The sequence below is a fragment of the Aulostomus chinensis genome, chromosome 16 (genome assembly GCF_037954235.1).
Source record: "Aulostomus chinensis isolate RoL2024-O1b breed Wild chromosome 16, RoL_Achi_v1.0, whole genome shotgun sequence".
In the NCBI taxonomy this organism is placed as follows: Eukaryota; Metazoa; Chordata; class Actinopteri; order Syngnathiformes; family Aulostomidae; genus Aulostomus; species Aulostomus chinensis.
This window is the reverse complement of record NC_141335.1, coordinates 21448402-21472109: the sequence shown is the minus strand read 5'-3', so window position 1 is coordinate 21472109 and position 23708 is coordinate 21448402. Positions and strand designations below refer to the sequence as shown.

The following is a 23708-nucleotide window of genomic DNA, read 5'->3' as shown; positions in this document are numbered from 1 at the left end:
ATGAATGATTTCCCAATAATAAATACAGTAGTTCCCCTACACAAGCTTTTTATTGAATAATTAGCAGTATTTTTTACTGCAGGAACACTGCGTTATGCCCCAGTCCACAAGTGAGGCCATGATATGATGACAGAGAGAGAGGAAATGTCATGTCATCGCTGTGTTATACAACTGTAATAAAACAAGCTACAAATGAATATGAGGAACTTAAGTGGATGCTGCTTTTCTGAGATCTTTTGGATATTTTTTTTTCAGTGTTTCTTTTTTGTTTTTTGAGAAGCACAGCAAAAAATAACAATAACAAGACCAAGCAAACCAGCAGAAACTAGAAATGTACAGCATCATCTCGGCATCGTGCATTAACAAATCCAGAACCCACTTGCATAAATTAAATGAAACAAGAAATCATATTTCTCAAAAATACAGTTTCTAATTTTCACCTTTTCTTCCTTTATGAGAGACAAAAACCAGCAAATACAGTTCTTTACAACAGTGCGGTTTGGCCATCAATAGCTGGTACTCCTCTTCTGTCATTAACCAAGTCTGCGTTTTCAGGCCTAATTTCGCTTTCCTGTTGCAAATATCCTCGTCTAGACGAAACGATGACCAGGAGGTCTTTGATAAACATGACTTGGCTCTCAAAAAGGCAAAGTTGTGACTCAGGCGCAGACACACCTCGCTAGTCCCTTTTTAGTTGTACACAACTTGAGCCATCTCAGTGTTTAATGGAGATAAATACATAATGTGCTCAAAATATTCACATATGAATGCTCTTAATCCCCAAGATATCAAAATGACAAACCATTGATTATGTTGTGGACTCCAGTAAAGCAAATAAAGTGCATTTCCAACTCTTTCCAGTTAACAAACAGACCATGCACAACACATAGACACTTTCATAACTATAAACCAGTAAATGGTATGTAATCTGGAAAACTAAATCAGATAATATTGATGGAACAGGATGCGGTCAAACCAGAGAGGGAGTGAGTTCCTCAACTGTCTGATAAGGTCGACTCAGTGCGGGACGTCGGTTCTGCTCCTCCTGGGAGTTGATCCAAGAAAAACAAAATGTAAAAAGCTTATTTCTGTTTGTAAGAGGAGAAGAAACAAAGAGAAAACGATCCCCCCGGTGTGTTCAGCTTGTTGAGGTCAAGAGAGCGACTGTGAAATCTAATTAGAAGTGGTTGTAAAAATAAAGACTTCAGAATTCAGTCCTTATTCATGACACCTAAACATGTCTGTGGACAGCAGCCACTTTATTTTGTAGTACTAGCTGTAAGGGTCCGGTCCAACTGCAGATCTGTTGTCTTGCAGCATCAGGAGCCACTGGGTGGCACACTGCCCTTACCGAAGGCCGTGATAACGTATGATCATCGTCTGTGCCATCGCTGCGCTCCCTCTTTGAGGGAGTTCACGAATCTCCAAGCACGGGAGGATTTGTCATTAATGAATTTTATTTGTGTCCCCATCTCAACTCCAGACAGTTTGCTCTCATCATCCTGGATAGAAAAAGGTGAGAAAAAATGGTTTTACACATTCAGGCACAGTATATGACCACGTTAAAGCCCTCAAAACACTGAGGAGCCCAATATACTGTCCAGGGTCATTTTTCAATTAGTAATTCTATTCTATATTAAATTTAGTTAATGAAAACAATTATTTGGGGGGGGGGGGCTTTTTTCGAATGTCTATTTCCCTTTGAATAAACCAGTCCTGAGTTCAACACCATCTTATAACCCTGTGTTTGTATTGGGAAGGGCCCCTTGCTGGCACTAATGCAGCAAATTATGAGGAATATTCCAGGAGTTTAATCCTTGCATGCTAACTGATCCGCTAAAGCCCCTAAAACGATCCGATCCAAGTCAGCTTTTCTAAATTACATAAACCTTATTAGAGGAGTTTAACGACTCAGAGAGTGGAGCAGTCACAATACAGCCGCCTTATGACTGAAATCTCATACGTGAACGCTGTAATATGATGTTGTTTTTGAAATCTTTTCCGTAATCTCACACGAAAACCTTTTGTTTCACATTTTAACAATTGCACTGACTTAGCAAGCCATGTGGAAAGTTTTTGTTTGGTCTTAAGTGGTCACAGTTCAGGTTACTGGCCATTTCAGCTATTCATGCAAGCATCCGTGTAAATGTTGCAAAATACGTTTGTTCCATATTTGTATGTCAAATTGAATAATTTTAGGTGTTGCATTAGAAAAGCTGAGCTGACAAACCACATCCCAAATGTCTGACACCCTCATCCATATCTATGATGAAGCCACAATGTGTTTACTGTCATTTAGTCTTCAAAGAACAGACAGTTTGTGCATCCACAAGTTAAAGCTGCTTGTTTCAAAATGATGAGATCAAGGAAAGTTCTTCAAAGCAGACTGAATTGTTGAGCAGGCAGTTGCAGCGTTTGAAGTGCTGGTAGCCTTCAGCATATAAACTTTTCTGGCTTCAAAAGTAGTTGAAGAAAATATGAAGGAGTGAATGAGTCACGGTGAGCGAACGTTGCTGGGAGACAGTCAGACTTCTTGCTTTTAACTGCCTGATAGTGTTGATTATTTACCTTCATGTGCCATCTAGTGTTCACATTAATAAGGTGCAATTTTGTGTGTGTATGTGGTGTGTGGTATGTGTGTGTGTGTGCGTGTGTGTGCGCGCGTGTGTGCGTGCGTGTGTGGGGAGAGGACATCTCGGTTCTCCTTTTCTGACACCTTTAAAAGGAAGTTGGGGGGTAACATTTTTAGGTTAAAGGTAGGAACCGCATTTGTGTGTGCATCCCTGCGTACACGTGTGTGTGTGTGTGTGTGTGTGTGTGTGAGAGAGATACAAACTTTTCATTCATACTGTAAATCTGGTATTCATGCAATTAAAGGTGTGATTTCTTTTATCCCTTTTTTTCCCAGAGGTCATTTGACTTCCATGAGAGATGCAGAACTCATGGAACGCCGCCCTGCAGATCCCCTCCTAAGATTGAGAATATTATCATACTTCATGCCCCTTTTTCTGTTTCCTGGCTAGTTTTTGTCTATTCTAAAGCTTCATTTGAGCACAAGCATCCAGGAATCAGCCTTCAATTTGAGAAAGAGACTTGTGCTGTTGAACAGAGTGACTCGCAACTCTTCATGACAGGAGCAGCATCTTACCTCATAGCTTTCCACATCAGGATTAACACAGGTGTTTGGGGTCTTGCATACAAACTCTCTCTGGATCAATATTGTCGCATGAGAAGGTTAAACAAGCAGGGACATGGACTGACTTTGCTGTGCTGGATAAAATAAAGGAACTTCAGTTGTATGAGACATTTTGTCCACTCGAGTCAATGTGTAGGATGAGCAAACGCACATTAATGCATATTGCGGTCATGTGTCTGCCAATACCAACAACCAGTTATCCATCCATCCATTCATCCATCCATTTTCTACTGCTTATCCTGTTAAGGCTCACAAGGAGGCTGGAGCCTATCCCAGCAGGCTTTGGGCGAGAGGCAGGGTTCACCCTTGACAGGTCGCCAGTCCATCGCAGGGCCAACACATAGAGACAGACAACCATTCACACTCACAGTCACACCTACTGTCAATTTAGAGTATCAATCAGCCTCGTCCCCTCTTGATGTCTTTGGACTGTGGGAGGAAGCTGGAGTACCAGAGAGAACCCACACAGGAACAGGGAGAACATGGAGACTCCACACAGAAAGACCCTGTGCTTGAGCCGGGGCTCCAACCCGGAACCTTCTTGCTGTGAGGCGACAGTGCTGACCACTGCACCACCGAGCCGCCCTGACAACCAGTTACATGATTACAACATGTTTAATTTTTTGTTTTATCAGCAGTTCTCAGACATTCCAGGCATGTGTACTGGCATTTCTACCCTCTTGACCTACTGATTCACTCTCACCACAAGGTCCTTTGCTCAAGCCTTTGCCATAATTTATGGCAAAGGCTTGAGCAAATATTCATTCTGATATGGGTAATATTATAATTCATTATCTGTATATGTTTGCATATTGCATAGAGAAAGTGATGATCATTTATCAAAATTATCTCAATCAGTCTAAATATTGTTTTTGCTGGTGTTTGCCTGCCTGTTAGCTTGATTACACAGAAACTAAGAGGCTGAATTTCACCAAACTTCATCAAAGGGAGGAGGGTAGCACAAGCAAAAACAAAACTTGTTAATTTTAGGTGAATATGTGTTTAATTGTAACGAAAAGGCAGGGAGACACAAATGCAGAGATCAAAACAAGCTTTAATGCATGACAAGCAGGGGTTGAACACAGAAAAGCAGTTCGCGGGGCAAACGTACAGGTGGGGGCTCAGCAAAGGCTGAGTCAGAAAATCAGTCAGTCAATAAAACAGGAAGTGGATAGAATCCAGAAAATGTCTATACTCAGATAGCATGACATTAATGAAGTGAAAAATATCTTCTTTTTTCACGGTAGATTTGGTTGGGTTCATCTTGGCTCTTCTTGTATGGGCTCTTGGAGTGCCTGCTACTTCTCTTGAGAGATGTCCTTGTCTACCCCTCACAGCACAAGGGTAGTGGGTGATATGTTCCCCTGCGGAATGGGAAAATGCTTCAAGAACCTGATATCCCTGACTTTAAAAGGACATTTCTATAATGCATTGAAACAACACCAAACTCACATGATATGTTATCAAACCTTGTCATGTAATGAGTAAATAATTGATTTTGTCGGGTTTGTTGGACAGCCTCACCTCAACACAAATGCTGGCCAAGGGGTGACTTGAGATTGGGCCAAAGTACGAAGGTACCTCCATTCCAGAGACGCTGCTTTATGTCATGAACGATAACGGTTCTTGTGCGGTGTTTGTCATTTAATCAGTGACAGAAATTTATGCACCCATACTGAGTTGAAGACATGTTTCAGGGGATGGTTTCATTGGGTGATGCTGAAAAAAGAGAAGCATCACAATCCCCAAACAAAGATAAAGAAGAGGACTTCAGACGAGTGACCCTGGATGGAGTGTAAATCATGCAGAATTGCAAGTACTCGCAAAAGCTTTGCAAAAGTTGAAGGAAATGGATTTGAGGTGATAGTGGCTGTTACCTTTTGTATCATCCCACAGGGCAGATTAAAAATTCCTACAACTTTAATATCTCATTACAGATATGAGCTTTAGAGGAGGCTTCCTTCTCCTGACTATCAGTTAATACCCAGCTGGAAATAATCCTGACCCCGAATGGCTAATTATAAATGCATTTAACTGATTAAGTGGTTCACGGCGTGGCCTCAGCATATGCTGCCCCTGACAGCGACTACGTGACTTGTCAGTAATCATCGTTTATTCCCTCTGCACTGCCTCATACCAGGTCATTAAATCTATGGCTACTTTGCTCTATAGATGGGTGGTCGGGGCAATAACCATCCAGACAGTTTCAAAGACATGTTTTTAAAAGGCTAGCAGGAGGAGGAAGAGGACCCAATCGCTCCAAGGTCAGCTATCAGCCTGCGTAACCCACAGCAACCGCTGTGGTAAGAGATTACGCCCTCCAGTTCAGCAAGGGCTCGTCCGACGTGACACAAGGTAATGAATGCTCACCTGTCTTGGGATCCTTGATTGATGGATTAATCTGTAAGGATTATGCTACCTTGAAGGGAAATTCGGGTATTTTTAACCTGTCTTATTCTGAAAATTGTGTACATTTTGACCGTCATCGCCACCTCAATCTTTCCAAATTAAAGGGTAGCTATTATGCACATTTCCAGCCCTATTTTTTTTTTCACTGTGAGACTCCACTTGAGTAGTTTGGTATGAAACAAGAGCATTTTAACGTCAGTCAAGAACATCTTCATTAATGCTGCATTCTTCTGATAAACTGGGGAAACCTGTGGAGGGACAGCATCCCTGTGAGGGCATGTTGTTTCAGGAAAAGATGAAAATCTAATTTTAAAACATCCTTTCTGGCAAAAAAAAAAAAAAAAAAAAAAAGGAAACCTAGCAATTTGGAGTTCTTTTGTTCTTTGATGACTTGCACATTGGGGAAAAAAAAAAAAAGAGTTGTTTTGCAAATATCCCACCAATATCTAAAATGGAGGCCTTAGATAGCCCCAATTATGAGAAGAACGGCTGGAAAACATTCCAGAATTAACCAACTGTAGTTTTCCTCTAAATATTTTATACAACTGTATCTCTTCTGTTTTAAAAGTTGTTCTCTGCACGCAGCCAGCCAAACCCTGCATGCCAAATACATTTAGTCTCTGCTGCACATTCTCACTGTCATCCAGTTGGCTTACTGGGTGAGTTTTCATGGCTGGGATGTGGGACTAATTACAGACATTTGCCTGCACCGGTGAAGCTCTGCTGTCATAGTGGCCAGCTGCTTCCCTGAGGAAAGAAAAAAAAAACCATCAAAGGGAAACCCTCGGTGCCAGCACGACAAATTAGCCGAGCATCTCAGAGGAAACAGCAAGCTGGAAAAAAGGGATACGTGAACTGTTTGTTTTTTTAATGACAACAACAAAAAAGAATCTTTGAAAAGCATTAAACTGACCTGAGAGTTTTCAGTTAATGCTCTCAAGACCATTTGTTCGAGCTGGTAATTACAACATACCCACATATTGTGAAGTGTCCTTAGATGGTCTGAAGGGAGGGGGTTATAAACAAGATACATTCTTTCTTTTTATCTTCACGCAGCAATTATAGGTTAGCATCATGAAGTGAGTGGAAGCAGCTCTTTTGAATTCTAATTGAACCCAGCCCCCTGTTGAGAAAATACCAATGAATGTTGATGTAGGTGCTTAGTTGTCTGTGAAATAGCTGTGGGCTTGTTCGGGTGTCGCACACTGTAATTTCATGGTAAGTAACCTCCTCGAGCGGGGGCCCCTGCTATGCAAGTTCTGTGTGTTTTTCCAGGTCAGTTACTACAACTACTACAGCTACAATTTAAGAACTCTAGCTGGCTTTCATTCGATGAGTCACGGGTGCTTTGTCGCAACCGTGGTGAAAGAGTCTGGAGGGTTTTGTCATCTGTTCTGGTTTAATACTCTGCTGAAGGCACGTTAGCACGTAAAAAACACACCTATTTTCCAAGTGTTTTATCTCTGCCAGAACTGTCACGGAATTCAAAAAGAAGCGCTACCTGAGGGATGTGACGATAGAAGCATGTCGAAACCCTTTTGAACAACATATCCTGTCCTTTCAAGGTTTGGCTTCTATTTTTTTCATTGTGAAGAACTACGACACACAAGGTGAGCGAACACAGGAGCGACAGAGATGACACAATAGACCAAACAGTCACACAGTAACATACAGTTATGAATGAAATTATATGTAGATGTGTGTGTGTGTGTGTGTGTGTGTGTGTGTGTGTGTGTGTGTGTGTGTGTGTGTGTGTGTGTGTGTGTGTGTGTGTGTGTGTGTGTGCTCCAAGACAGAAAGAGAAATGACAGAGTCTCAGGGGCCGGTGTATCTCCAACCCAGCCTTCACCACCCTCCAAATGGGAGCTCCATCACTCCTCTGTGGTGACCTGATGAGCTATTGGGGCCTGAATTTAACAAATGGCTCAGACAATTAAGGGTGGCACTTTAAGTGATTTACACAGCTCCGATAATACTCGGTAATAATGGTTATCAATAGTTATAATAACCTGACTGTTGCCATTATCTGTCTATCAGCTGAGGCTTAATTCCAGCACACAGGACAGGAGCTCACCAGGAGGTATTTCAAGACAAAGTTATGAAAACCTAAAGGGCACTCAGAGAGCGCATTCTTCCTCTGACAAAGCAGCATCCCCCCACCCCCCTACAGCTGAGTATGTAAATGTTGTGAAGACCAACAAGGTGATGAAACCTGGTGATATTTGTATTTTGCATGTAGAAGCACAGGCAGTGATGCAAATATAACTTCCAGCATTCTCAAGGTGGCGCTATATATGTTGTTGCTGTACATCACGAGAAGACAACAGCTCAAATGATGTTTGTTACATCCAGCTTTCTTCCTGTAACCACTGGGTGGCGCTATGACTATGATTTAAATTCAGCTTGTGATGCCTTCAGACCTGGGCTCTCCACCAATGTGAAATTTGGATCAAATCTAACCACGTGGGGTCCAGTTACAACGGTTTGTTCTTCTGTAATGAAACACACAAACAGTTACACCGGTAACTTAAAACTCAGCGTCTTCTCAGTAACTCATCGCCAGTCTAAAGGTATTTCTGACCAAATGTGAGATGAATTTAGGAGTACACAAAACTGCATAAAAAATAATAATAAACAACCATGTCATTTTCTGTGGTCACCAGGTGGTGTTATGACTACTCTGGCCCCCCCCCCCCAAATTAGGGGGTTCCATCTCAGCCAATCCTCTACGCCTCCACCATGTTGTCATGTCAAAACTGGTCTCATAGTTCAGTCGCCGCATACATGACCTTCTCGTTGGAGGAGGGAATGATGATACAGTTAGGGGTGCTCATTGTTTTTGATTTGCTACACTTTTCCTCGAAATTTGGGAACACATTACACATCAATACTTTAGTAAATGACATATTTCTTGATCGATGATGTGCTTGATGTAGAAAAGTACCTCTTTGGACTCAGTTGCAACTCAAGCGCAAAAAAGTGTTTAGATAAATGCCTATTTTAATTGAGCAAGTTGTGGTTGAATATTGGATAGTTTCTTATCACCTTTTGCTGTCCTATTAATGTGGGAAATAGGTTTTACTCGTATCATGTGACTTCAATAAAAGCCGCCGGCTCCTGAGGTCCAATTACCTCTCCAGTCGGGGCTGAACGCATAATGTCTTCAATAAGAATGTAAAATCCTGAGAACAGCTCAACGCTTCAGCGCTGACTCACAGTCATTACACGGCTCTGCCCTTTTTGGACTCTGCTGTCTTTGTCACACAACTCATTTGAATGCAGCACCGCCGACTGTGATGTCCATGTCTGATTGTAAAGTCAGTGTGGAAGACTGGCCTCAAATATGACAAACAGAAGTCTGCATTCTGCCTCCATCCTTAATCACGGACCGCTGTTGAAGCTGTGCTGGAAATGACAATCACTGCGTTTTAATCTTAAACTCGCACTGCAGAAAAAGTAGGGCACAATTCAAACTTCGGGCCCCTTTTTGATGACTTATTGTCCACTTATTGTTTGCCTTTGCACCCCCGGGCGATGATCAAATCCAGTGTTCAGAATTTTATAATTAGCAGAATCATTCTTTTATATAATTCACAATTGTTCTTCCTTTGGCTGATGCAGCAGGCTTTTCTCTCTCCTTTCAGAGTCAACAGGAGCGATGTCCCGTCCACAGCGCTATCTGATTTACATGCTTCAATACTGATGGCTGCTTTGCCACAGATGGACACATGTACTGTAAAGATGGAGCAGTCATGGCAGCTGATTCCAGCCAATCAGTAAAAATCAGTTCATTACAAATACAAAATGCAGTCTCAAGACTTTGTAGTTCCGCTCGTTGAACTGAAAAATGGATAAAAATGACAGTTGACTTCTTGCGTAAGCACAAGCCAGTGTGCAAACTTAAAGCTGATGCACCATCCAGTGGCACTAGTTTGCTCCCAAAATTTTGCAAACAAAACAAAACATGTTTTCGCGTGCACTAACAAAAAGAATGGTTTGTTCATACAAATGTGCCAATCAAACAAATCCACAACGTATTTGTGGTACATCGGAGAGTTACGGTAATTTAAGAGAGCAAAAGATTTAATAAGGCCAAGCTGATTTTTGTTGTTAAGAATTCAGTTTATTCAATTTTAATATTGTATGTTCCTACTCCAGGGTCAGCTCATTTAAATAGCACCTATTTATTTATCTACCCATCCTTTTCAGGTCCACCATGGCACCAACGGTGCATGGATGGAGCACAGCTCGTTTAATGAGGTGTTACAAATTTGTAGTTTTGGATTTGCATACCACTCTGCGTTTGATTTACATTCAGAAAGCCCTTGTTGGTAACATTTTGGCTTAAGTTGACGACTGCAGAAACATTTATTTCCCTCTTGTAAAATTTTGATATTAAATATAGATTGACATGAGTAAGCTGGCAAGCAATTAGAAAAATGGGTGAGTGGTTTCTTAGCTCTCACGATAATTCTGCCCGCAGTCTTGTACCTCTGCCATCCACTCTGTTTTACTGTGATCTTTCTGCATAGAATCAAGTGTTTCGTGTTCATGAATCATCTGCATGATGGTTGGCTGCTTTCCTGGTTTTTACTCTTGTTATCAGGGTTGTCTGAAACATTAATGGAGCGACTGAATGAGAAATGTATTTATGAGTAAACACCGTCAGGCACAGTGGAGCTCTATTAATGAAGTTGAGTCTGGAAGAGTTGTAGTATAGCTTATGGTACCACATGTGCGACTGTGTTATGGTTATGCATTGTTTCCGATTGCTCCTTGTACTCTTGTGCAGACTCAGTTCATTTTATTTTGAAATCTCTTCCTTCTTGTGTCTTGTCTGCCTTCCTTCCTTTGCTCCCTGCCTCTTTTGAGTTATTCTTGTCAGTTCATTAGCGTCTTAACCTACCACAGCTCCTGCACTCATGTCCTACCACCCATTTCTTGACGTGTGATAAGTTGAGTTTGTATTTTAGGTCTGTTTTTTTTCCTATCAGTCTTTGTCTGTCTGGTCTAAATTTTTTGTTTCATGCCTCAGTCCTGCCTCTCATCTCTGCATCTGGGTCCTTCATCCTCCACCAATCCTGACAAAAGCTGCCTCGACATGTCGAAATACACTTTTTGAAGTGGATGGATTTGACTGGTCAAGAGAGTGCATTTCTAATGACCGTGACTGTTCGGTCTTAAACACTAATCAAAACGGCTCATCAGGATTTCCAGTTGAGAAACGTTTTTTGTTTAAAACAGCAGTGTTTAAAAGGGAAGAAAAACACTTGTGATGGATTATTTCTAATACAATTTAATGAAAGCACAGTTTGGCAGAGTAAATGACACACTTAAGACAAAGACTGAAAATGAGGGTTAAGTTAAATAGCTGTCTTTAAAAACCTTTCAGCATTTTGGGCACTCATTCATTGATGTTCATGTTGAAATGAAAATCACAGCCTTTCATACATCAAAAGCTTACATCAATGTAAAAGCTGCAGTTTAAAAGTATTTTTGATTCAAATGCTTTGTTCATTGACAGGTATGGTATTGTGAAAGCTTGACATGCAACTACAAGTACACTGCATGATACCTTACTGTAGGTGTGCCTTGAAAGAAGATAAAACGGTTGAGAGCAAAGTTCCAGTGGATTATCAAGGCTCCAGTGACTTGTCACCAGCCTGCTGGCGGGGATAAGCTTCCCTATTAAGATCTTGGCTGATTCCTCTCCACTGCGGATGCAGGTCATTGAGGAGTGATGGGTTGAGGAACAAGGGGTCACAGTTTCAGGCAATGGAGCACGCTGCCACAGCAGTGTACAGTTTCTTTAAAAACAAGAAATCAAAAGTGATGAAACTGGAGCAGGTTTAGAGTGAGGAACCCCTCCCGTGATGTCCGGGACGGTCACATAGCAGCCCGCTTCCTTGTTTTGGCATAGTTGCTTTTCCACTTCCTCCAGATCATACGCGAGTACACACGAACTCTGCCTGAGGGGTACATTTATGCTAATCAGAGGACCTGCACTTTGGGGAACAAAAACAACAGTTATCGTTTTTCCCTAAAGGAGTTGCACCAAATGCACAGATGGATTCATCTTGATTAAATGTCGCTCAGAACTGTGCAGCCTGCAGCTGTATAAGTCTTGATGAGAACCAGGAAGTCAATACAACTACTTCAGTGGACCAAAGAGGAATGATTTGTTGATTTAGTCGAGGGAGAAAAATCATTACAGGCCTTGATTCTACATCTAATTACAAAAGACGCTGTTCATTTGGTCCCTTTAATATGCACACCTTGCCTCTGTCTGCTTGACAGGATTTATTACACTGCTCTCATTAGAGTGGAGGCTGAGGGTTAACGGGGGTCACAGGCCAGAGTTGACGAAGGGCCGTTTCCACTGGCTCACTTCAGCTCAAGTCGGTTTGGCCCCGTTTCCACTGGCCCCAACACGGTACTAACCGTTACCATTTTGGTCCGTGCTCCGCTGGGGTTCCAAGCGAGCCGAGCAAGGACTACAATGTGATGTAAACACATAGTAGGGTGCTAAATAGCAAACTTGCCCCTTACATCAACTGCTTTAGCCTCGGCGGAATACTGGTCATCGCTTGGTAAAGTCTTTTATACCTTCCTTGGGTGTTCTATTTCGCTGCTTGAAGCCTTGCCTGTCTGTTGTCCCTCACTTTTAGTTTAAGCAAAAACCACTGACCGAGCAAAAGGGATAACGCTGCCTCCATGTCATCCATTGTTGTTGTTGTTTTCACAATAATTTCCCCAATTACCAACAAAAAAACTGCAATGCTGTTGCAGTATGTGTACTAACACCAGGTTTGTGCACCGTCAACTGTGTTTTATTACCTTTTTTTTCCCAGAAGGTGTCAACTGCTGAAAACAATGGCATACTTATTTTAAATATAACAATTTAAAACACAAAAATAATGTCATTGTAAAAAGGAGAACAAGCAGCACGTTGCAGATATTCATAGTGAATATATTATTTTAAAAAAGTCAATGTGACAAACAATGCGAGCACTGCTGCTTTGTCAGCATAAAAAAAGACCTTCCCTGCTGCATCGAGAGTGACTGAATTTGTCACGGTGTAAAAATTCAATCACCATCCTGTAGTCGCTCCCTCCTGAGCCACAGGGTGGGAGGAATATTCACTGAAGCGGAGCAGCACAACATTATATGCAGTGTGAAGGCAGCCATGGCCATACTAAAATAAGATCCTGTGTATGCACAGTTTATGCATGTTATAGGTAGTCCTTCTCTTCTGCTTGATAGCCTTCAGGCAAGATTGGAGGAAACAAACCTGACAATACGTCGTACTAAACCTCGGTGATGTGAATGCCACAGCGGCAGCCATAGACTGGAGGGATTATGTTTCTGGGCTCTGCTACATCTGTATATCCTATTCTTTTAATATAGCTCGATATGTTTTGAGGAATTTGCTTCAAATTTGGCTCAAATGTCCTCTGGGACTCAAGGATGATCTGAAAAGATTTGGGAGGTCAAAAGGCAAAGGTCAAGTCATTGTCAACACAAAGGTGCATGACGCTGTATTTTTTATCAACGCAGTCCATCAGGAATGAGTCAAAGTAATTTCTCCAAATTTGTAACTAAAGTCCACTTGGACTCGGGGATGACTTTGATTGGCCAAGGTCAAAGTTCTCTTTCATCTCAAATGAACACATTATCTTAAGAATGCCAAGTGACAATGTCTCTACATATAGTACAGTACAAAGATCCACTGTGATGAGGAAGATTATCTCGAAGCTAATAGCAAACTCTCTAACACGTCATCTTGTCTAATCCAGGACCCTGAGCCATCAGCACACCCAAAGTGTTAGCATTTGTTTTTACTTCAAATTGAAGTGTTTGTGATACTGAGCGTACAACTGGATAAAGAAGATGTGGAGAGTTTGTAAAAAGACATTTTTGAACAGTTTTGCTGTTGTTAGATGTCCACTAGGTCCAAGCATTCCGGTATCCAAAAGAAGTGGTGCAGGAGCAGGAAAATGACATGTTTTTGTGAGCACAAGGCAAGCATTTGTGAGTATATTTAAAGTCGTGATGGATATTGGAGGAGGTATTGCAGCAGCGAGCCATCACATCATTGAGCTGAGCAGAGCTGCGGCTCGTCACCTCAGCGGAAGACTTTTTAATAATCTTCTACAGGCAGTGCTGGCATAAACTGCTACATCCTACTGTCCAGACACAGACCAGCACATCCAGCATCCTCTTCTCCTGTTATCACCACACTTTATTCAGATAATGATAGTGTAGCATTTAAAATGTGATGTTTGGATTTTGATTACAGATTATTTTGATTATGATTTGTATCACTCTCTTTATCGAATCCACATCAAGAGTAGACAAACAAAAACGATCACAAGGAGCAAGGTTTTTTTTTTATGTGGTTAATCCAGGTATATTTTTCTGTCTTCTCACATCTTTGACATCTTGTCTGTGGAGAAAATACAGGCTGCAATGAGCATATATCTATCTATCTATCTATCTATCTATCTATCTATCTATCTATCTATCTATCTATCTATCTATCTATCTATCATCTATCTATCTATCATATATCTATCTATCTATCTATCTATCTATCTATCTATCTATCTATATATAGAGAGAGAGAGAGTACAGATATATATAGATATATTGTAATCAGAATTTCAGGCAGGGTCTGCCAGCCTTTGTGGGCTCATCAGAAGCAGGCAGACGCAGGAGTCTCCTTCTCATTTCTCACATTGGCTCCTTCATCTGCTTGTACAGATTACCACCTTCACTCAAGTGTGATGGAGAAGGAAGATTATGGGAGGAGAAAGGAGGAAAGGAAATGAAAGCGGAGGAGAAAAGATGGAAAGCTGCACTCTGCTCTACGGATGGGAATGGGGGTGTACAAATGGAGGCAATACATCTCTCCTGGAACCACTGAACACCGCCACCTGCAACAGTGCTGAAACATGATAGTGAGCTGGCTTAGTGGTGCTATTATTTATATTTATAGATGATGCAGTAATGTTTTGATGATGCACTACAGTTCTCATCATATGGCCTCCTAAATATTGAACCCTGTCATAGTATATTACAATCTCGTTAGTAGAAATGAGCTCGATGTTAATGTGTGTACGTGTAGTAAATAGAGCTTCTGTTTGAAGGCAACATTAGAAGGAAGAATATCACATTTCTAACCGCAGCTGAAGCCACCAGCAAGTTGATTCATATCAGCTGATTTCACAAAACACTGGTCCAATATTTCTAACTAACTCTTTCTAACTTCTGTGTCATCACTGCCCAAAGTCGGTCCCAGGGGCCAAATCTCGCTAGCAATGATGTTAAAATTGGCCTGGCAGATGTAATAAAGTAATAAAGAAAAAGGACACTTTGTAATTGTAAGGCTGTTTTCTTTTGAAAGGCAAAAACGGCTCTTTGAATATGAAAGATCCACAAAAGAGACATGTAGGCACCCCTCTTCTCTATGAACTTATGGTATTATTAAAACACACGTGAGCAGTGAGCTGGCACAGTCTGCTCTGTGGATTAAAGACATTTATAACACAGTAGCTTGTAATCAAATACAGATGTGTCAATCAAACAGCGGGCCATGATATGTTAATCTTCATAAGAATAAACATGTCAATTAGCATTTGCATTGATTTTTCATGGGATATTTACGTAGCACGATCTCTCTGAGAGCACTTCTACTTTAAGAATATGCCACGTAATCAATTTAGTTCATTTTGTTTCTTTTTCTGTCCTCCCCCTCCCACTGCTGTGTCTTCCCCACCGACCTTGTCCTTGAGATGCTGTACACCCCCCCCCCCACACACACACACACACACACTGTCTAACACCACCACTGTTGGGACAGCTTTAGCACGTAATCTCTCAGCCTTTATCTCAGTTTAACACTCCCCTTTTCAAAATTAAACACGTTCAGTGACTTCAGGGGCATGTATGTCCTAGAGGGTGTGTACAAATGCGGATTTCACATTGTGATTTATTTATTTATCATCATACTTTGCATAATTGCTTCTGAAAATAGATACTGCATCCATTGCATGAAGAATACGAGTGCCATTATAGTTCTCCTCAGATTACAATAGATGCTAAAAGGTTTGCAGCCAAATGTCAGGACAATAAATGGTTTGCAATCAATAGCCTGTCTGCTGAGAACAAACCCTATGAGAGGAGTAGTACAAAGTACAGAGGACTTTCATTGATTACACAAACAGAGTTATTTAACCTAATTACATATGTATAACACACCCTATGGTTCTCTCAAATGTCAAATTATTGATAATCAAGCTTAAACTAAATGATGGGGCTGTTGTTGATATTTTGGAACGGCAGACAGATTCTCTAAGCTGCTGCTAAGACCTAAGTGTATTCATACATGTGATGAAATTTTGTAGCAATCCCAGTGTTGCTATCTAGGTGAGGATGTACCCTGGTTTCTGAGAGAGGTTATATGTCTGAAATCACTCCGTTTACCAGACAGAAGGATGAGGCACACGGTATTTACTGCATACACACTGTAGAGACAAGAAATTCACTCTCATGTTCATCCAGTAAATATGGGCCCACTGCCAGACGTCTGCGTCTGTCTTTAGGTCCAAACTGGCTATAAATCCCAACATCACTTCCTCATTAAAGCTAAGCCAGATAATCTCTGATAGTGATCTAATTACTATTGCATTTATATTATGCTCCTACTTTTTAAATGTGGCTCATCCAGTTCTTCTGTTATATGATTACATGTAATAATCCACTCAGGAAATCACTACTCATTCATCCCTTCGTCAGGTATTTAGGTTTGTAGCCTCAAGTCAGAGCAGCTTTGATTTTAATTCCTGCCCATGTGTATTAGCTATACATGCAGATAAAATAAGACAAATATGACAGAAGTGACACCCATCAAAACCAATCGTCTTATTTTCATCCACTTCCTTTTCAAATATCCCTTCAAATTCTCCACATCTGGAGTTTCTTGACTACCGAGCAGCTTCCAAGCAGATTTAAGTCCGAGCTAATGTGCCGGATGACGGCTCGACTCGATGCCTCAGCGGCTCCTCTCCACCACTGATGGCATTTCAGCCGTGAGCTGTCCTGTGGAAGAGTCTTTGCTGTCTCAATTTGGCTGATATAGTGACCATGATGGCGAGAAGCAGTTGGGAGTTGCAAGTTAGGAGCTGGGGGTCAGTGCACCGTCACTAGACGATTTAATACAGGCGAGTGAAGGCCACTGTAAGCTTGCTGCTACAGTTTAAGGTAGTCTGAGAATTCTGTAGCAATAAAACATCAGTTCATTGATCATATAACAGGAAAAAAATAGACATCTCGTGTAAATTTCAGTGAGCTCATTAAAACAAGTTTTATTCACACTTAGTAAAAGAAGTCATTAATTTCTTATCAGTCAAAAAATGGGAGATATAATTAATCTAAATCAATACATTTGCAACATTCCTAAATCATAAAAATAATGTTTTTTTTATTTGATTGATGTCTTGTGTTGGGTAATTTCGAATATGGACAGAAAGGTACATTTCACTGTGTTACACCCTCAAGTCAAAAAAAGTCTGCAACAAACCAGGCTTCTCCTTTTAAATCAAATGTTGGGTTTCTTTGGCGTCTGTACATCTTCACTGCAATTATCAACCGATAGCTTGAGATGTTTCGCATCAAAAACAACAAAATATGGTGGGAATTTTGTTTGGTGTTACAGTAACAGTTATTGAAACAGACCAGTGAATTGGACCATTGACACTAAAATAAGGTGGAGCAGCAAACACAGCAGAAAGGTTAAAAGTTCTCTTGACCCTTGACCCTATGTGAGGATTTATCTTAGACATGGAGATAATTCTCTCTTATTTGTGAATGTTACGGCCATCACAAAAAGTGAAAAGTGTTCTGAGTAAGTGAGTGCGATTTTGAGAAATGTGGTTTTGCTACCTGAGAACTCCAAGAGAAAACAGAATACTGCAGCATATATTCACCTCACCACAGATACTAACAGCTGTTGACTGCCTCTGAAGGCACGCCCTCAGCCAAGTGATGTGTCAGTAAATCAATCATGAAAGCAGCAACAAGAGCGTCTTATTCATCGAGTGAAAAGAAACTATTTTTCTCCATGATCATGACCCTTTCCCGCCAGTTGTGGCGATGTATCTTCAGTTGCTTCACCCTCGTTTAAGGCCACAGCAGCATTCATTTCTTTTTTAAAAATTCAACATATTTACATTACAGAGCTTGTTAGAGAGCTATTAGGACAGAGTAAATATTGTATGAAATAGTTTAACTCTAAGGCAGCACAGTGCTGCTGTGGTCAGCACTGTCGCCTCACAGCATGAAGGTTCCAGGTCAAGTCCCAGCACGGGATCTTCCTGTGTGAGTCTGCATGTTCTCCCTGTGCCTGCGCGGGTTCTCTCTGGTACTCCAGCTTCCTCCCACAGTCCAAAGACATCAAGAGGGGACTAGGTTGATTGATACTCTAAACTGATCGTAGGTGTGACTGTGAGTGTGAATGGTTGTCTGTCTCTATGTGTTGGCCCTGTGATGGACTGGCGACCTGTCCAGGGTGAACCCCGCCTCTCGCCCAAAGGCTGCTGGGATCGGCTCCACCCCCCTGCAACCCCTAACAGGATAAGTGGAAGAAAATGGATGAATGGATGGATGGAGTTTAACTCGAATCAAGATTTGAAAAAAAAAAGATTTGGAAAAAGTCATGACATTAATTTCAAATCATATCACTGCATATCCTAGCCTTGGCTACATTCTACTTCACCACTTCACTACTACTTACATGCTAATTCTTGGGTTTTCATTGAACTTTGGTGAGTTCCATCAGCTTCAGTTGGAGTAACAAATTGTGTAATCTGTTATCAATACCTCCGGGCTTTTCATAATCTGTCAAGACTGTGAAACCGTGTCTGCAGCTTTAACAACCCAGATTTTATTGTTTTCATTTTCAGTTTTCTCCCTACGAGTATATGGGGATGCCACGATCCATTTATCCTGCCCCATGGATACAACAACATTAATAGCTACCACATGTTAAAGGACCTCCATGGCAATATATCATTGTGACTCTGAGCAGCACACAACATTGATCTAATCACATTTTCTGTGTCAGCTGCTATTTGCTTAGAATAATTAGCTGCGACTGGTGGGCTGTCCGCCTCCGCCGTGTTTGAAACCAACGTGGGAGTTAAGCGTAACCGCTGGTTGCTTTCAGTGAAGCTAAAGTCATTTGTGCACAAGCCAGAAATGAAAATGAAATTATGTTCCCAATTCCTCATCGCCGTAAATCAATTTTTCCACTTGTGAAAAAAACTGCATGAGACAAGTTAATAACAGGTACAACAGGATTCAGATGTGGGAGGGACATGACATGATAAATACATCAATATCACATAACCTGGGTCCTACACATAAATATACACACATAAATTCATGCAACTCAGACGTAATGACAGTGTACTAATCGGGGGGGCGGGCAAATGCAGATTTATACTGCAGTACTACTACGAATGTTCCATTCGGTTTTTCGTAATCGCGCCTCAAGGGAATAACTCAAAGATTATAACAGTCACTTACGTTGAAATACTGTGCGATCAAAGAATCAATATGACTCGGTTGTGCTAACATTAAATAATGGCTTTCTGTTTGTGCAAAATCTAAAATAAATTAAACAAAAAGGAAAAAAAAAGTAGAAAGTGATCCTATTTCATCCAGGAGGTTAGATGTCTAAAGGTAAATTACAGGTGGAAGAGTCTGAAAAGAACACACATGTCATCACAGGATAAATCTGATCCTCTCACTTCCACAGAGGAGGGACACAATGGATGCATGGATGGATATAATGTCAGTAGCAGCTAGGATCATTAGGGTGGTGCTTGATATCATTCAGGTAGCTTTGAAGCCTCCTGACGGAACATGACAGATTGCGGCGCACTGATTATCTTTTCTTCTGCTGAAATTGATTCTGAATAGCAATTAAAGCTTGTGACATTTGCCTCGTGAATTAGGATGCAAAAAAAAGTCATCCTTGTCCCGGAAAATAAAGCTCAGCTGGACATGATGCACAGCCACAGTGTGTAAGCGGAAAAGAATTCATTTTAGCCCTTGAAACACAGCGCTCTCTTTAAATGTGGGTTTTAAAAACATGAATGGTGTTAACTTGCTACAGACTGGAAAAGGACTCAATAAAAGCAACAACAATGTAATTTACAGTATCTACACGAACAAGTGGGTTTCCAAGGCAAAAGAAACCATTCTTTTCTCTTAAGTCTCCGTTATCACCACCACCATTTATCTTTAAGATACAACTCATGCCTGCGCTCAAAGGAAATTTCCTGCACAAGCACAAATTCTCTGGCTGATATAAAGAGAATATGGGATTCCTCTGACAAAAACAAAACCAGGTAAAACCACCTCAGGTTAGCTTAGAATTTTATTATTTGCAAAATAATGCTTTTTCTAACAGAATAATTGTTCTTTAGACATCAATAATCGATGTAAACACGAGGTATAAAACGTAAGACATATTTTTGGTCATCACCCACATATTTGTATTATCGGCAGCGACCAAGTCTAGAAAGACAATCATTCCATACTGTTGATAATTTATTCCAGTACCTTTTCACCCTGTGCAGTTGCACTACTCAGGTATAGGGTCTTACCATAATTTTGGATAAAGTATAAATGGATTTTTCATTACTGCAGAGACAGGATACACTTGCACACAAGGCACAAGAGAAGGTACCCAAACATGTAAGGTGTGATGAGCGTGCCCACTGGGACAGTCTCGTATCTACAACATATAAGCCATTAAAACCCGTTGTCCAGCCCTCTGTACGTCCCAGCTGTACATCTTTGGCGTGAGTGCTTAGAGAACAATGGAAAGACCTGGGTTCCATTCCTTGTATGTGTGCACGTACGCTGACTGTAAAGCCAGTTCTGATTATTTGGCCTTCTCTTTTCCTTAAACTAAAATTCCCAAAAAATGTCAGAGATTTTTCTGTGGTGTGTGTGTGTGTTTTTGTTTTGGGTTTTTTTTTTTCAAGTGTGAATGTGAGTAAAGCCCTTTTGGCATCTAAATCTGTGTGGCCTCAGCAGGACTCTTAAGTCTGATTGCCACTTTGAATAAATTGGCTGTCACTTAGTTGAAACGTCAGACAGCCGGCAAAAGACCTCCAATAGCTTTAATCACATGGATGACAGACCTGGAGAAATCAAAAGAGTAGCCGTGGGTGGGTGAAAGGGAGTAAAAATTGGACGAAGGGGCCATTGGAGGGGAATTGGGGGGCCATGACAGAAAACAAAATGAGTCAGGATAAAAAAATTGATTTTCATCAGCAGACTTTTTATTGGAGAAGTACTGCTTGAATGTGGAGGTGTTTGTTTCTGTGAAAGCAAAGATAGATTTGTGATGGATCGCTCTACCAGCAAGAAAACACGCAATCTGTTGCAGCAAACATGAAAAAGCATTAGTGTCTCGTTCCTCTCAGATGAGCAGCAGACCTTATCCCCCATCCACAAACTGATTCCTAATGAGGTTAGAAGACTTCAAACAAGGCTCTGACTCAGCCGTGCTCCCACAAAGACCCAGGCTAATGCATTAAAGATGAGATGTGCTGATCATCTTAGACCGGCTTCCGTTTTCCTTTGGCACCTCCAGACAAATTAAAAGATCCACATTCACACCTTTGACCCAGCTCTTGGTTTTATTGATAAGGAAGATGGTTTGGAAAGTGTCTGCCAGGTAGATTAACTCACACAGTGCCATCAGCCGCCTCTGCTCCTGCAGCATTATATAACAAGGAAGCAGGCAGCAGTTAGACAAACCTGATCAACAGAAACAGTGGACAGACTCGGACTGCTGCTAAGCTTATTTTCTCACTGCTCATTATGTGTTGCTGACCTTTACCCAGCCTTCAGGGACCTTAAGGATGTGTTTCCCTGGTAGCTAACTGAGATTCACTTGGTGAAATCTGCTTAGATTATCAAAGCTTTCCAAATATGGGACAGTACATGGTGAAATTAAATGTAATCTAGTGTGACAGCAGCATTAAAAAGCAGGCTCTGAGGCTCCCAGGTCATTATGGAAGACTGAACAGACCTAGTGATCCAGATTCTGGTCATCAAAGGAAAAAATTCCCAATTCGATTATCTGTCCGAATGATCCAAGCCTTACAAGTCCCGTAAGCTTGTATTTGCTGTAGAGCTTTTCTGCAAAGATGGAAAATCCAGTGTAGAAATCCCATTGGCTGTTGGTCAAAGTAACCTGTGATGATGCTAACTACTACAAAGACAACATCATCCCTGCAGTAGTGTGTCAACTCATCCGCACTGTAAACCCTGTAAATTATGCTCCTTTCATTCTTTCAGCCATAACTTCTTCCACAGTTTTGCGTTGATTTTTAGCAAAAAGCAAGTGCAAGCAGCTGATGACGGAAATCTGCTTCCAGGTTTGTTGATGTCTGATGTCACGTTTGATCACACGGGTTTCTCTGAGATTGTCTTTGGAACCACTACCCTGAGATAGCTCAAGAAAAAGTGTGTGGTCCTGCATCTTGACTCAATCATCTGGTATTTGTTCTGAGTTCAGTTCTCTTTTGGCCCAAATTTGGGTGGTTTGTCAGCTGAGGGGCGTCCAAAATTACAGAGAGGGGAGGGGGAGCTGACAACAGAACCCTTCATCAGCGGTTGTCAATCGAAGCTGACTCCACCAACTTGGACACATGCAGCAACGATGAAAAAAGCCTGCATTTTATAGCAGAGGATGTGCTCAGTGTTCTGTTGATGTTCTGCAGTTACAGGGGCTGTTGAAAGGTCTCATTGGGCTCAGGAACAAGCATACAAGCATGCTTAGCTACAAGAGAAATGCTGCCAAACAAACTTGATGGCTTCTTCCCGGCGGCCTACTGAGGAACATCCTCAGGTGGTTTCGAGTCTGACTCCGGATGGAGTAAAAGGACAGTGGATGAGGTATATTTTATGATTGAGCCTGAAAGTCAGCAAATGGGAGAAGTTTGCCCTGAATGATCTTTGGAAGAAAATGTCGTTCTTCAAACTGACCAAAGAGTTCTGTTGCCTAAAACTGACTAAAAAGCTGATTTCCCTTAAGTATCATCATGGTTTGGATTGAAAGTGAACCTTTCAAAATGTTAAGTACCTTTTATAAAAAGGACTCCTGGCTCTCTTGGCACAAAGACATTCTGGCAGAAAGCCTTTGAAGCAAACGTCTCCCTTATGTGTGACTAAACCCAGCCACTGACCCACCTTTTATGGACTACGTCTGACCCAAATTATTATATTATACAGGATGTTTGGCCACATCTGGACCAGACAGCACGTACCGGGTGCCAGAAAAATCTCAGGCAAGGCTCAAATGTTCTTGTATCTGAGAACAGGATTCCATTTTTTTAATTGGTCTAGATTTGAAAATGCGGCAGCAGAAGCCCAGTCTGGTGTTTGCAGCTGGTCAGGAGGGTCTCCATTAGTTTGAAAGACAAAACCCACTTCAGGTTTATTGCTTTAATTTATATTGCATTTACATATTGAGTTATTTTTCCCCCTGATGCCTTTGATTACTTGAACATGTTCAAATTCAACTCTGGGAAAACGGTGTTTCCCATCAATCCTTCTGACCTCACACACAATAAAGCAGAGTACAAATCAGTAGCAGCTGGAGTCATGGCATCAGAAAGGGATTATTATTTTCTCACAACAATACTCATAGAAAGAGCTCTGAGATATATAATTAGACAGCAGTTTGAGAAAACAGACGATTTCTACCAACAATACGAATAATCAAAGAGATTGGGTGAATTTCAGTAATCAGCCCGTATCAAACGCAAACAGAGCACACATGAGGTTACTGGAGCAGGTGCTGATGCTCCCTAGTGAGAAGTAAAGCTTTCAAAAGACAGACGCCACAAACTAGTCTTATTTTTCTCACACAAAGCAATAAAAGAGGAAATAAGACAGAGTGGATGTGTGATTGACTGCATGGTTTGAAGGAGGTGGTGGTGGTGGTGGAGTTCCGGCATTGGCAAGCGGAACCCATGTACAACAAACATGAATTAGTAGTGTGAATGCTACCATAATG

General features: G+C 41.3%; 1 long non-coding RNA gene across 1 annotated transcript; it reads left to right on the top strand.

The window, feature by feature from the left end:
• Positions 1-6775: 6775 nt before the first annotated feature.
• On the top strand, positions 6776-14837 carry LOC147247795 (uncharacterized). Its single transcript, XR_015109588.1, has 3 exons — positions 6776-6823; positions 7076-7215; positions 14369-14837. It is a non-coding gene; the product is annotated as an uncharacterized LOC147247795 (long non-coding RNA).
• The last annotated feature ends 8871 nt before the right edge of the window (positions 14838-23708 follow it).